Below are 12,140 nucleotides of genomic sequence, written 5' to 3'. Positions count from 1 at the left end.
TGGTTAGGGCGTCCATATACCACATGGGAGGTCCGCGGTTCAAACCCCAGGCCTCCTTGACCCGTGTGGAGCTGGCCCATGCACAGTGCTGATGCGTGCAAGGAGTGCCCTGCCATGCAGGGGTGCCCCCCGCATAGGGGAGCCCCACGCGCAAGGAATGCGCCCCCAGCGCGAAAGAGAGTGAAGCCTGTCCAAGAATGGTGCTGCACACACGGAGAGCTGACACAGCAAGATGATGCAACAAAAAGAAACACAGATTCCCGTGCCGCTGACAACAACAGAAGCAGACAAAGAAGACACAGCAAATAGACACAGAGAACAGAAAACCGGGGTGGGGTAGAGGGGAGAGAAATAAATAAATAAATAAATCTTTTTAAAAAAGATCTTACTAACATAGATACTCACAAGTTAAAAATCTTAACTAAGATCAATATATTTATTAGTACTCATATGCAGACCAAAAGCCATATCTTGGTATTTCCTTTTCAGGATATTTTTTTCTCCCATAATATCATATGGTCTTCTAATTACACTCTATAGAATACCCAAGGGAGTGCCCTTCACAAATTATATACTGTATATGTAGTTATTGAGTACAATGTTAATGTAATAATCCTACACTTTCTTGCTAAACTTTTTTTTAGTTTTTAATGATGAGATTTAGCCCTAATTATAGTGTGACTCAGAACTCTCATTTGAGCAGAACCAACATTGCTATTTGTAAGGTCTGTTTCTGATATGCTGCTTTCTCTCTACATCAGAGTTCACATTCAAATAAAGCTGATGGGCTTATAAAGAATACATTCTAATTTCAGACACACTGTGATATTTTTCATATAAAATGATGCATCTCTCCTCCCCTCACCATCCATTTTTCCCTGGACCTGTTGATTTTTCCTTATAAATACAACTGGATTTATCCACTTTTCACCATTATCCATCACCACTCTAGTTCAAACTACCATCATTTAAACTACTGCATTATTAAATATATTCAGTTTTATTGAAGCATAATTTACATGTAGCAAAATTTACCCTTTTTTTGATTACCAATGAGTTTTAATAGACATATACAATTGTGGAACCACCACACAATCAATATATAGAATATTTCCATCACTTAAAAAAGTTCCTTTGTGCCTCTTTGAAGGCAAACTAGTTCTCCTACCTCTGACCTCTGGCAATCACTGAACTGATTTCCATCATTCTAGAGTTGCCTTTTCCAGAATGTCATATTAATGGAATCATAGCATACATAGTTTTTTGAGTCTGGCTTCTTTCAGTTAAGCAAAACTCTATTGCCATTCATCCATGTTGTTGCATGTTTCAGTAATTCAATTGTATTCATTGCTATGTGATATTCCCTTGTATGGTTATACCTAAATTTGTTTATGCATTCACAAATTGGGGATTATTTGAGTTATTCTTAGTTTGGAGCTGTCATGAATAAAAATGCTATAGTCATTAAGGTCTTTGTGTGGACATGTTTTCATTTTTCTTGGGGAAATACATAAGAGATGGGTTGTTAGCATATGAGAGTTTTAGATGTTCCACATCCTTGCCCGATTTTGTACTGTCTATTTGAAAAATATGTATCAACTATTCAAGTAGATAACTACTGGTAACTCATTGTGGTCTTATTTTGCATTTCCCTAATGTCTGATGATGTTGATAATCTTTTCATGTGCTTACTTGCTATTTATATCTCTTTCATTGGTATTTAATATTAAGAGTTCTTCAGTCCTAAATTTAAAGTCTTTTGCCTGCTATATGTTTCACAAGTATTTTCCTTTTGTCTGGGGCTTACCTTTTCATATTCTTAGCAATGTCTTTAAAAGAGCAGATTTTTTTTTATTTCAATGAAGTCTACTTTATCAAATTTTTAAATCAATTTTTTATGTTCTATAGAGAAAATCCTTGTCTAACCCAAGATCTTAAATATTTCCTCTTATATGTTCTTCTATAAGTTTGATAAGTTTAGGTTTTATATTTTAATGATTCATTTTGAATAAAATTTTTATATGGTACATGATATGGGTTGAGATTGTTTTTTGTGTGTTTATTTATTAGTTTGTATTTTGCATATTGATGTTCAGTAATTCCAAAACCACTTGTTGAAAAAAACTTCTCCTTTCTCTATTAAATTTTTGCATATCTTTGTGAAAAATACATTTGCCAAAATTATGAGGATATGTTTCTGGCTTCTATTCTGTTCTGTTGATCTATATAATTTTCTAATGCCAATACCATATTATCTTGACAGCTTTATAGTAGGTCTTGAAATCAAGTAATACGAAGTCCTCTAACTTCTTTGTTGTAATTGCTTTCGTTATTCGAGGTATCTTGCTTGTGCATATTCATATTAGAATCAGCTTGTCAATTGCTACAAAAAAAATAAAAGCCTACTCAAATTTTGATTGGATTCCACTGAATCTATAAATCATTTTGGAGAGAATTGACATCTTAAACCATATTGATTCTTCCAATCCATAAGGATGGCATATCTCTCCTTTCATTTAGCTCTTTTTTAATTTCCTTCATCAATGTTTTTTGAAGTTCTCAGCATAAAAAGCTTGGCCATTGTTCTCTTAAGTTTATCACTATGTATTTCATAGTTTTGATGCTATTTTAAGTGTTATTTTTATTTCAATGATCTATAGTTCTTTGCAAACATATAGAAATGTAATTAATTTTTTATACCACCTTAGTATCTTACAAACCTGCTGAACTCACTCTGCAAACTTGCTGAACTCACTCTGGTAGCTTTTGTGTACACACCTCTTTGGGATTTTCTATGAAGATGCTTATATCATCTGTGAATAAAGATAACTTTATTTATGTACTTCCAATCAGTATGGGTTTTTTAAAAACCTTTTAATTGCCCTCTTGCACTAGCTAGGACCTTCAATACAATGTTGAGTAGAAGTGATGAGATATAAATGCCTCAATTCTAACTACTTATCATTTCACCCATCACCATCCTAGTTCAAATAGCTATCTTTATCACTTGAACTACTGCAGTAGCCTTTTGACTATTCTCCCTTTGGCCATGTGTGTTTACCTTCTCTCCAATTCCCACACATTCCCTGTTGTTATATTTTGAAAACATCAACTTGATTATATCGCCATAGCTTAAAAATCATTCCATGACTTCCCATGTTCTTAGAGTTGAGTCTCTTAAGCCTTAATATGTCCTTCAAGACCACCTAATCCTCTACCTCTGAAATAATTCATACCGTGTCACTTTCTATGCTCCAGCTACTCTAGCTTTCTTTTGCTTCCCTTACTATGTTGTATTTCTTCTAACCTCTGGGAACTTTCATCAGCTCAGCTTCCTTAATAAATGCATTTAATGATGATTACCATAAAGATTATTGTGAGAGAAGATCAATTGAGACTATGTTTGTGATGGAATTTCATAAAATTCTCTATAATGTTAAGATGAAACATAAGGGCAAAGTATAATACGAGGCCAAGACTTCTGATATTTCTGTACTTGAATAGCACTCCAAGATACCCACATAAAAACTTCAAGGTCATCCTTGACTCTTTACTTTCCTTCTTTCTTTGCTTTATTCTCTTCTCTTCTCTCTTCTCTATCTTTACTTTCATTCTTTCTTTTTTCAGTTATTTTCTTATTTTCAGTTCTATTTTCCAGGTATTTCTCAAATCCATCACTTATCTCCATCTCCACTGCTACCTCATTATTTCATATCACCCACATTTCACATGTAGAGCGCTACGCCGTAGCTTTACTTGTATCCTAATCTCCAGTTTTGTTCACCATCTCTTTTTTTTCCCATTAGCATATTATAGCTTTATTGAACTTTTTAAAAATTCTAATTTGATCATATGGCTCCCCTTACTTAAAATCCCCAATGTCTTTTGTTTGTTCTTATGATAAAAATAAAAGTTTTAAAAACCATTTGCAACGCACTCCATTGTTATGTTTCTGTTTTCCTCCCTGGCTTTGCCTCTCACCACTTGCAGCCTCTCATCTATATTCCAGCCACAGAAAACGATTTCATTTCTCCCACACAACATCTTTCCTCTCACCTTCAAGCTGTTGCACACATTGGTCTCTCTGCCAGAGACACACTTCCCCACTTTTCATCAGACTGATTTCAAGCTGCTTTTAGGTCTTAGCTTAAATATAACTTCTTCCAAAAATCCTCTTTAATCCTTCAATATCAAGAAGTGCTGTCTCCTCCACGCCGCAAAGATTTTTAAATGTTGTCAATTAATTCAATTTTTAAGAAAATATTTTCAAGCAAACACAGTAGGGACCAAAGAGAATTGGCATAGTGTTTAAGAGCAGTAGTCTAATGACCTTGAGCAAATTACTTAACCTAGCCATATCTCAGTTTCTTTATTTTTTTAAATGGGGAAAATAATAGGGCCTAATGGAAAGAATTGGAATTATGCCTGGTAAGAGTAAGTACTCAATAAATGTTAGCTATTATTATTGTCTTTAGGCCACCATTGGATACCTCCTTTGGGCCAGGAACTGTGCTAGAGTAAGAGGAAAACAAAGAGGAATAGGACATTTCCCAAGCTCTCTAAGTTTTCACAGAGCACAAGGGGAATGAGGAAAGTACATTCAGCAGAGTAAGTGCCCCACTGGAGAAAAGCACAGAGGGCTAAGGCCTCTCCATAGGGTGACCTTTTGCTCAGACTGGAGGTGGGAGAAAGATATCAGGGAAAGCTTCTTTGAGCAGATGATGCTGGAACTGCATCTCAGACGATGAGTACTAGTTAAAGAGGTAAAACATGGTGATGTAGGAAAGGTACTACAGGAGAAAGCAGTATGGGCAAGGACCCAGAGGCATGGGGAGACCTGCAAGTATTTCAGTGGGAATAAATCAGAGAGTTCAAGGAAGTCAGTCACAAGAGTTGATGCTAAATGTCAACTGGAAACAGGAGGGGAAGGGCCTTGTGTGCCAACCACAGGAAAGTCATTGCAGGATTTTAAGCAGGGATGTAGTACAACCCTATTACTTTAGAATGCCCCATTTTGCTGCAAAGTGAAAGCAAGCAGTCTGGTTAGTCTAGATGAGAATTTATAAGACCTTATCTTGGTCTTGGAAAAGAGAGGAGGGTTTGGGTTAGAGAGATTTTAATAGGATTTGCAGAAGGATTGAGGTGTGAGCATAAGGGATAGGGGGAGGCAAGTATGACTTCCAGGTTCTGGCTCAGCCAGCTGAAGAATGGTAGATACAGGAAGAGGATCAGATCTGTGAGTGGAATGATGAGAGTAAGAGGAGGGGTCCAAGATGTGGATCTGAGCAGAGAGAAGAACCAGGCAATCTGAGAGGAGCTGGTACAACTTGACAACAGGATCTGCCCTGGATAGATTTCAGGGAACGAAACCAACACCTGCTTCCCAGATTTTATTTCTTCCTTAGGCCTGTCTGCTCTGTTATATCTTGGAACACTAAAGAAGAAGGCTGGGATGAATTAATACATCAACATGTGTATTTTATCCAGTCTTATTCCCTTATCACCAGGTATCCAATTTTGCAGATCACTTTCAGTTTAGAGTATAGTACCAAAGAAGAGAGCCTCCTTTTCCCTTTCATTTTCCTACGTGATGCCAGCTCTTTCACAAGAAGACTCAACTCTGTATCTGGGATTCTTTACTGCCTGGCTCTAACTAAGCTTTGGAAGTGGCACTAAATTAAGAGCATCTGCCAACTAATACTAACCTGATTTTGATGAGACTTTAACTCAGAATTGCAAACTGGCAATCTAGGAGCCAAATATGGCTTACAGACTTTTTTTTTTTTTTGGTCTCACTTACTTTTTAAAAATATAATTTAAAATGCATTTAGAGACACAAATATGTCACAGGTCTTATATTTGTAGCCATCTGAGTTTTGCAACCCCTCCTTAGGCATTAGATGATTATGCTGTTCTCCTATATGATTAGGGTCCTAAAGTATCTTGAATATAATAAAGTCAAAAGGCATAGGCACATTGATGATGTGGACTGTGCTTCGACAAATGGTAGGAAAACAGAAGTAAGCAAAAGTCCTGAAATTGCATGTTTGCTGTGCTAATCCTTATCTGTTTAGCACTGAAAAGAGAAGAGTAAGCCAATCACTACACAGATCACTGGAAAGATCAAATTGGTCCAATGGATAGCAATATTTCTATGAATATAGCTGGTATTAACATTCCAATACTTCATTACACTGACAAAAAATGCAATGAGAATAGACAATAGTGCAAATTAATCTATTCTTCTGACAGTCTCTAATGAGAATGGGATGTGGTTTTAAAAAATTAAGCCATTCTTAGTACAATCTCAAGATTGCAATCTCATGGTCTCTTTCAGATGCTATATACTCTGGTGATACATCGTTGAAAAGTGTCAGTTTAACAAAGAGTATGTCATAGCTCTTGCTGGGATGGTAGAACACATTTTCTTGTCTTACCACAACCCTTCCCCACCCCATTAAAAACAGTGAAGTAGAATCAGTTGTGTTTTTTAGAACCCACATACTCACAATCCAATTTGAAAATAAAACATTCTAGCAATTTTATCTCAAACTTATTAACAAAATGTACTTTATTGCTCTCTATTTTATATAAATCTCTAGGTTTAATTTTATAAAACAGAAGAGAGAAAGTGCTAGGTTACTTTAAAAATTCAGCATCCAGTACCAATTTATTCATAAGCAATATATAGCTAATTAAGTTCATCATGGAGTGCTGCATAGTCATCCACTCCATAATGGCCGTATTGCATTAGGAGTTGGGACTGATGACAAATGTGATGGTTTGTAGCATTGTAATTTGCAGTAACTCAAAGTAATATTTTACTTGGTATTCATACCCAAAGAGAGCAGATTTTTCTGAATAGGAACTAAGATTTCTAGCATAAATGGAACAGAAAATATACAAAGATGGTTCTGATATCTAGTTTCCCAGGTCCAGACTGAAAGGGATCAGTAAGCCCCTTAGTACATGATAATAACAGTAACAACAGCTCACATATATTGAGAGCCAACAATGTACGTTATCTCATTTAATCCTAAAAGCAACTGTGGTTTAGGTTCTATTATGCAAAACATACTGTCAGTGTTACCTGTTAAGTAAAGGTGTAGTCAAGACTTCAATGTATGGCTGTCTGCTCCCAAAGCCCATGCTTCAACCATTACACTGTCTCCTTCCTGCCTTGTCTTACATTTAGAGAAATCAGTAGCCTCAGAGGCATATTGGCTTCATTAGGAACTTCCAGAGAATTAAGAACAAGGCCAGACTGCAAATTAGGCCTCCAAATTTCCTAGTGAAGGCCCCTTCTTAATTTGCCAAACTGCTTCAGTTTATCAGAGTCCTCTTCCTCGAATATACCACAAGAGCTCAATAATCTATTTGCAGAGGCAAGAAAGTAAATAGATAATTAAGTGAAATATAATACATGTTATGATAGTACAGGCTTCAGTGGGAACACATAATAAGCACAATCATAAAGTCCATCTGAACTAAGCCCTAACTGACAGTAGATGTTACACAGAAAAAGAAAGTAGAGAAGAGCATTTCCAGGCAAAAGGAAGCACATTTCAGAATCACGTTGGATTATAAGGGACAGTGAAAAATTCAATCATTCATTTCCTCATTAACCATTTATTAATTTACCAAATTTTCTTAAAAAGCAACACTTTTCAGATTTTTTTTCTTAGCCTATGATCACCGTTTTAATTTCCTCACCACCAAAGCAAATACCATGCAATGGGTTGGCTTAAACAACAAGACTTTTTGGCTCACAGTTTTAAGGCTAGGAGAAGTCCAATCAAGGTGTCATCAAGGCAATATTTTCTCCCAGAAGACTGTGGCTATTCTGGGGCTGGCCACCAGCAATACTTGGTCCTTGGCTTCTCTTCTGGCCTCTCCCTTCTCTTCTGGGTTCTGTCAACTTTCAGCTTCTGCCTGAAAAACTCTGTGGCCTTTTCTCTCTCTCTGACCATACGTGTAACACCATACCAATAAGGTTAAGACCCATCCTGAGTCACCTGGGCCAACCTTAACTGAAGTAAAATCATTAAATGTCCTATTTGTAAGAGTTCATGCCCACAAGAATAAATTTAAGAACATGTTTTTCTGGATACATAGTTCCAACCTACTACAATCAATTTCATAGAATGCTCAATACATTTTGTCACAGTAATAAATGATCAAAGGTTATCCCATGTATTGAATGCCTGTTCTGGAGCTCCCTGCTCTATCTCTTTTGAAAGATAGTACTAACAAATCTTCATTCATATCTCTTCCTAATATAGTACTGATAAACAAAGGAGAACTTGAATCTACAAATGGGCACCATGGTTATGCAGACCCCTGAGGCTAACTCACAAAACTATGTTTAACTCAAGTATTGTTCAGGACAATGGGAGTAGGAGAAAGCTATGCTTGCTACTTGTATTGTCTAATATGGAAGCCACTAGCCATAAATGCTATTTAAATTTCAATTATATTAAATAAAATGAAATAAAATTAAGAATTCACTTCCTCAGTAGCTCTAACCACATTTTAAGTGCTAAATATCCACTTTTAGCACAGAATAATATTTCCTTCATCTCAGATAGTTTTATTGAACATTGCTACTCTAGAATATAGAATGTAAGTTTTCCTAAACTGTTGATAATTATCTTGGGACAATGTTGAAGAAATAGGAGAAGCACAATAAATAGTTAATTATTTAAATTTGGCCTTATTTTCTTTTAATGGAAAAGTTTCATTTGTGAAAGGGGATACGAGCATTTACATAAATCTTTTAACATATTTCATTTAGGAATTGAAGTAAAAATTTGATTAATGAGATGACAGTCTCTTTCCCCAATCTGGAAAACCAGAAAATATCCCAGCTTTTGTGTAGCATGGCCACTTAGTCAAGACTGACAAAGCAGTCTCAAAGGTGACAAATTTCATTTCCATGACCCCTCGTGTTGCATTGCCCACTTGCTGGCAGAGGTGCTAATGAGTGGTATCACTGCCAAAAAGGCATAAAGCAAAAGGGAGAAGGAAATGCTGAAGCCCAGCAGAATCCACTGTGAATGATAAAAGAGTTAAGTACCATTCATCTTAAACTGATTTTCCAGACACTGTGCCAAGAAGCAGACAAGTAACTCTATACACTTGACATCAAAGACTTAAAGAGTTTCAAAGGGGGAGTGATTGGCATCATCATTTGAGTTTACTCACTCTATGAATAGCCCCTCCCCATCCATTAGGAAATGTACAGTAAGATAAAATGTCTTCCCTCTCTGGTTTATGTGCTTAGAATTGCACCAGGCCTACAATATCTAAATGGTCACAGGTGAAAAATCAGAGCTGAAAGATCAATGACCATTAAGAGTCAGTTTATTGTTTGCTTATTTAGTTACCTCATTCCAGAAAGAATTAAAAATAGTCAAGAGTAGCTGATGCAAGTGTAGCAGTTTGATATTATTGATGAATTCTAAAAAGAAATATTGGATTATGTTTGTAAACTGGTCTTTTCTTCTGGGCAAATTAAAATGTATTGGATTCAGAGGTTTCATTTTTACTTGATTAAATAATGATGAAGGCTTTGACTGGAGCACATCAGTAGGACATTGAGTCCTTGCCCCCTTGGGTGGGGACTCACAGAGAAGAGAGGTTGGAGTCTTGAGCTGGAGCCCCGGAAAGTAAGCACACAGAGAAACTTGGTTGTAAAGAAAGAGAAGCAAGCCCCAGGAAGAGAGGAACCCAGGAAGCCTGAAGCCTGGCAGACATTGGCAGACATCTTGCTCCAACATATGGCAAAGGACTTTGGTGAGGGAAGTAACTTACTCTTTATGGCCTGGTAATTGTAAGCTTCTACCCCAAATAAATACTCTTTATAAAAGCCAATGGATTTCTGGTATTTTGTATCAGCACCCCTTTGGCTGACTAATACAGCAAGGAATCTAACATACCTAGTTTTCTGTAACATAAAAGATATATTTTGTAAGTCATGTTAAGTTTGCTATATATGTTTTGTTCAATTTTTTGTTTCTTCATCTTCTTGATGTCAGTAACTATTACTTTACCTGGTAGTGGTTAGAAATGCTTGGCAAATGTGACCAGTGCAAATATTCTACAAAGGTAATGGAAGACAAAAGCAGAAATGAAATTGCTAACTCTGCCATCAATGTGGAACCATTACACAATTAAACTGCTGATGTAGAAAAACATTAAAATGTCAGTAGACAGGTGGGAACAGGGTATGAATTTAAGATTTTCAAATACCTAATAAATAATTGAGAAAAATATTAATCCTCACTACTTGTATCAGTCAGGGTTCTCCAGAGCAACAGAGCCAGTAGGATACATGTGTTTGTAGAGATTTATTTCAAGGGATTGACTTACACAATTGTAGGGACTGGCATGTCCATTACCAGTAGTTTGGAATGGTGGCAGGCAGGAGCTGATGCTGCAACCTTGAGGCAGAATTTCTTCTTCCTCCCAGGAAACTTTGGCTTTTGCTCGTACAGTCTTTCATCCCACCTACATTACCAAGGGTAATCTCCTGTACGTAAAGTCACCTGATTGTAGATGTTAGCCAGTACCTTCCCAGCAACAATATGCTTCCCAGCAAAACCTGGATTTGCATTTAATTAAATAACTAGGTACTGTAGCCTAGCCAAATTGACAAATAAGACTAGCCTTCATATTACTCATCAAATAATAGAATTTAAACAATAATAAATAACCTGATATATTTACTTCTTGAATTAGCAAAGTCTTTTATAAAATGAATATTACCTAATTCTGGTGCAGGTATAATGATAACCCTTTCATAAACTTGCTGTTAAGATATAAAGTACTGTAACTATTTAGGAAGACATTTTATGAGTATGTATCAAAAGTCCTTAAGGTATTTATTACCTTAACATGTTAAGTACATTCCTCAAATTAGCATAAATGAATAACCTGCTAAGCAGGAAATGTCATATTTAAAAAGATGTTCTACTAAGTATTTACATCCAAATTTGGAACAATCAAAAACTGGAGGGGAAACGGACTTGGCCCAGTGGTTAGGGTGTCCATATACAACATGGGAGATCCTTGGTTCAAACCCCGGGCCTCCTTGACCCGTGTGGAGCTGGCCCACACACAATGCTGATGCGTGCAAGGAGTGCCTTTCCATGCAGGGTGTCCCCCGCATAGGGGAGCCCCATGCACAAGGAGCACGCCCTGTAAGGAGAGCCGCCCAGTGTGAAAGAAAGTACAGCTTGCCAAAGAATGGCGCCGTGCACACGGAGAGCCGACACAACAAGATGATGCAACAAAAAGAGACACAGATTTCCGTGTCGCTGACAACAACAGAAGCGGACAAAGAAGACACAGCAAACAGACACAGAGAACAAACAACCAGGATGGGGGGGAGGGGAGAGAAATAAATAAACAAATAAATCTTAAAAAAAAAACTGGAGAATGGTTCATTAAATTATACCAAAGGTAATCATTCAAAATAATGTTAACAAAGAGTTTTAATAACAAAGGAATATTTATTTAGGAAAAAAAGGATTACATAATTGTATATTGAACATGAATGCAATGATACAAAAATGTACAAGAAATATTCAAAGGAAATAAGCAAAAAAATTAACGATTCTCTAAAATGGTAAGATCTTATTTTTTCTATTTCTCTTAATTTTCTGCATTTTTACATACAGGAAATTTAGGTAGTAATTCTAAATAATCAATGAAGGAAATGTTGATTAATTTAAATTGTATATAATTTCACAAGACCTATGGAAAGTTTTAATCGAGAATTTAATGGAGATAAATATGTGTGGGTTGGAATGGGGGTTATGGGCCTATCTCAAAGTCATTATGATACAGGCCGATGCTTAGGGCACCACATTCGAGAAGACAGGAAATAGCAATGACCTGGAACTTGAACCTCCACTGATGCAGAGAAATTTTTCTGAGGAAAGAAAGAGCTTCATGTGTTGTTTATAAAATATTTTCAGTGCAAAGAGTGCTTAAGAGAACATGAACTTTGGAACAAGATACCTGGATTTGAGTCCCAGCTGCAGCAATTACTAATTATATATAAAATTAATTACATGTAAAGACCCAATATTATTAAGATGTCAATTATTTACAATATGATCTGTAGATTTAATGCA

The 12,140-nt window shown here is 36.3% G+C and overlaps 1 protein-coding gene across 2 annotated transcripts in view; it reads left to right on the top strand.

Annotated features, from left to right (window-relative positions):
* Positions 1 to 12,140, top strand: part of TNNI3K (TNNI3 interacting kinase) — a 423,099-nt gene that overhangs the window by 323,705 nt on the left and 87,254 nt on the right. The gene's annotated exons all lie outside the window — the stretch shown is intronic.

Source organism: Dasypus novemcinctus, chromosome 9 (assembly GCF_030445035.2).
Source record: "Dasypus novemcinctus isolate mDasNov1 chromosome 9, mDasNov1.1.hap2, whole genome shotgun sequence".
Classification (NCBI taxonomy): Eukaryota; Metazoa; Chordata; class Mammalia; order Cingulata; family Dasypodidae; genus Dasypus; species Dasypus novemcinctus.
This window is presented reverse-complemented; position numbering and strand designations above follow the sequence as displayed.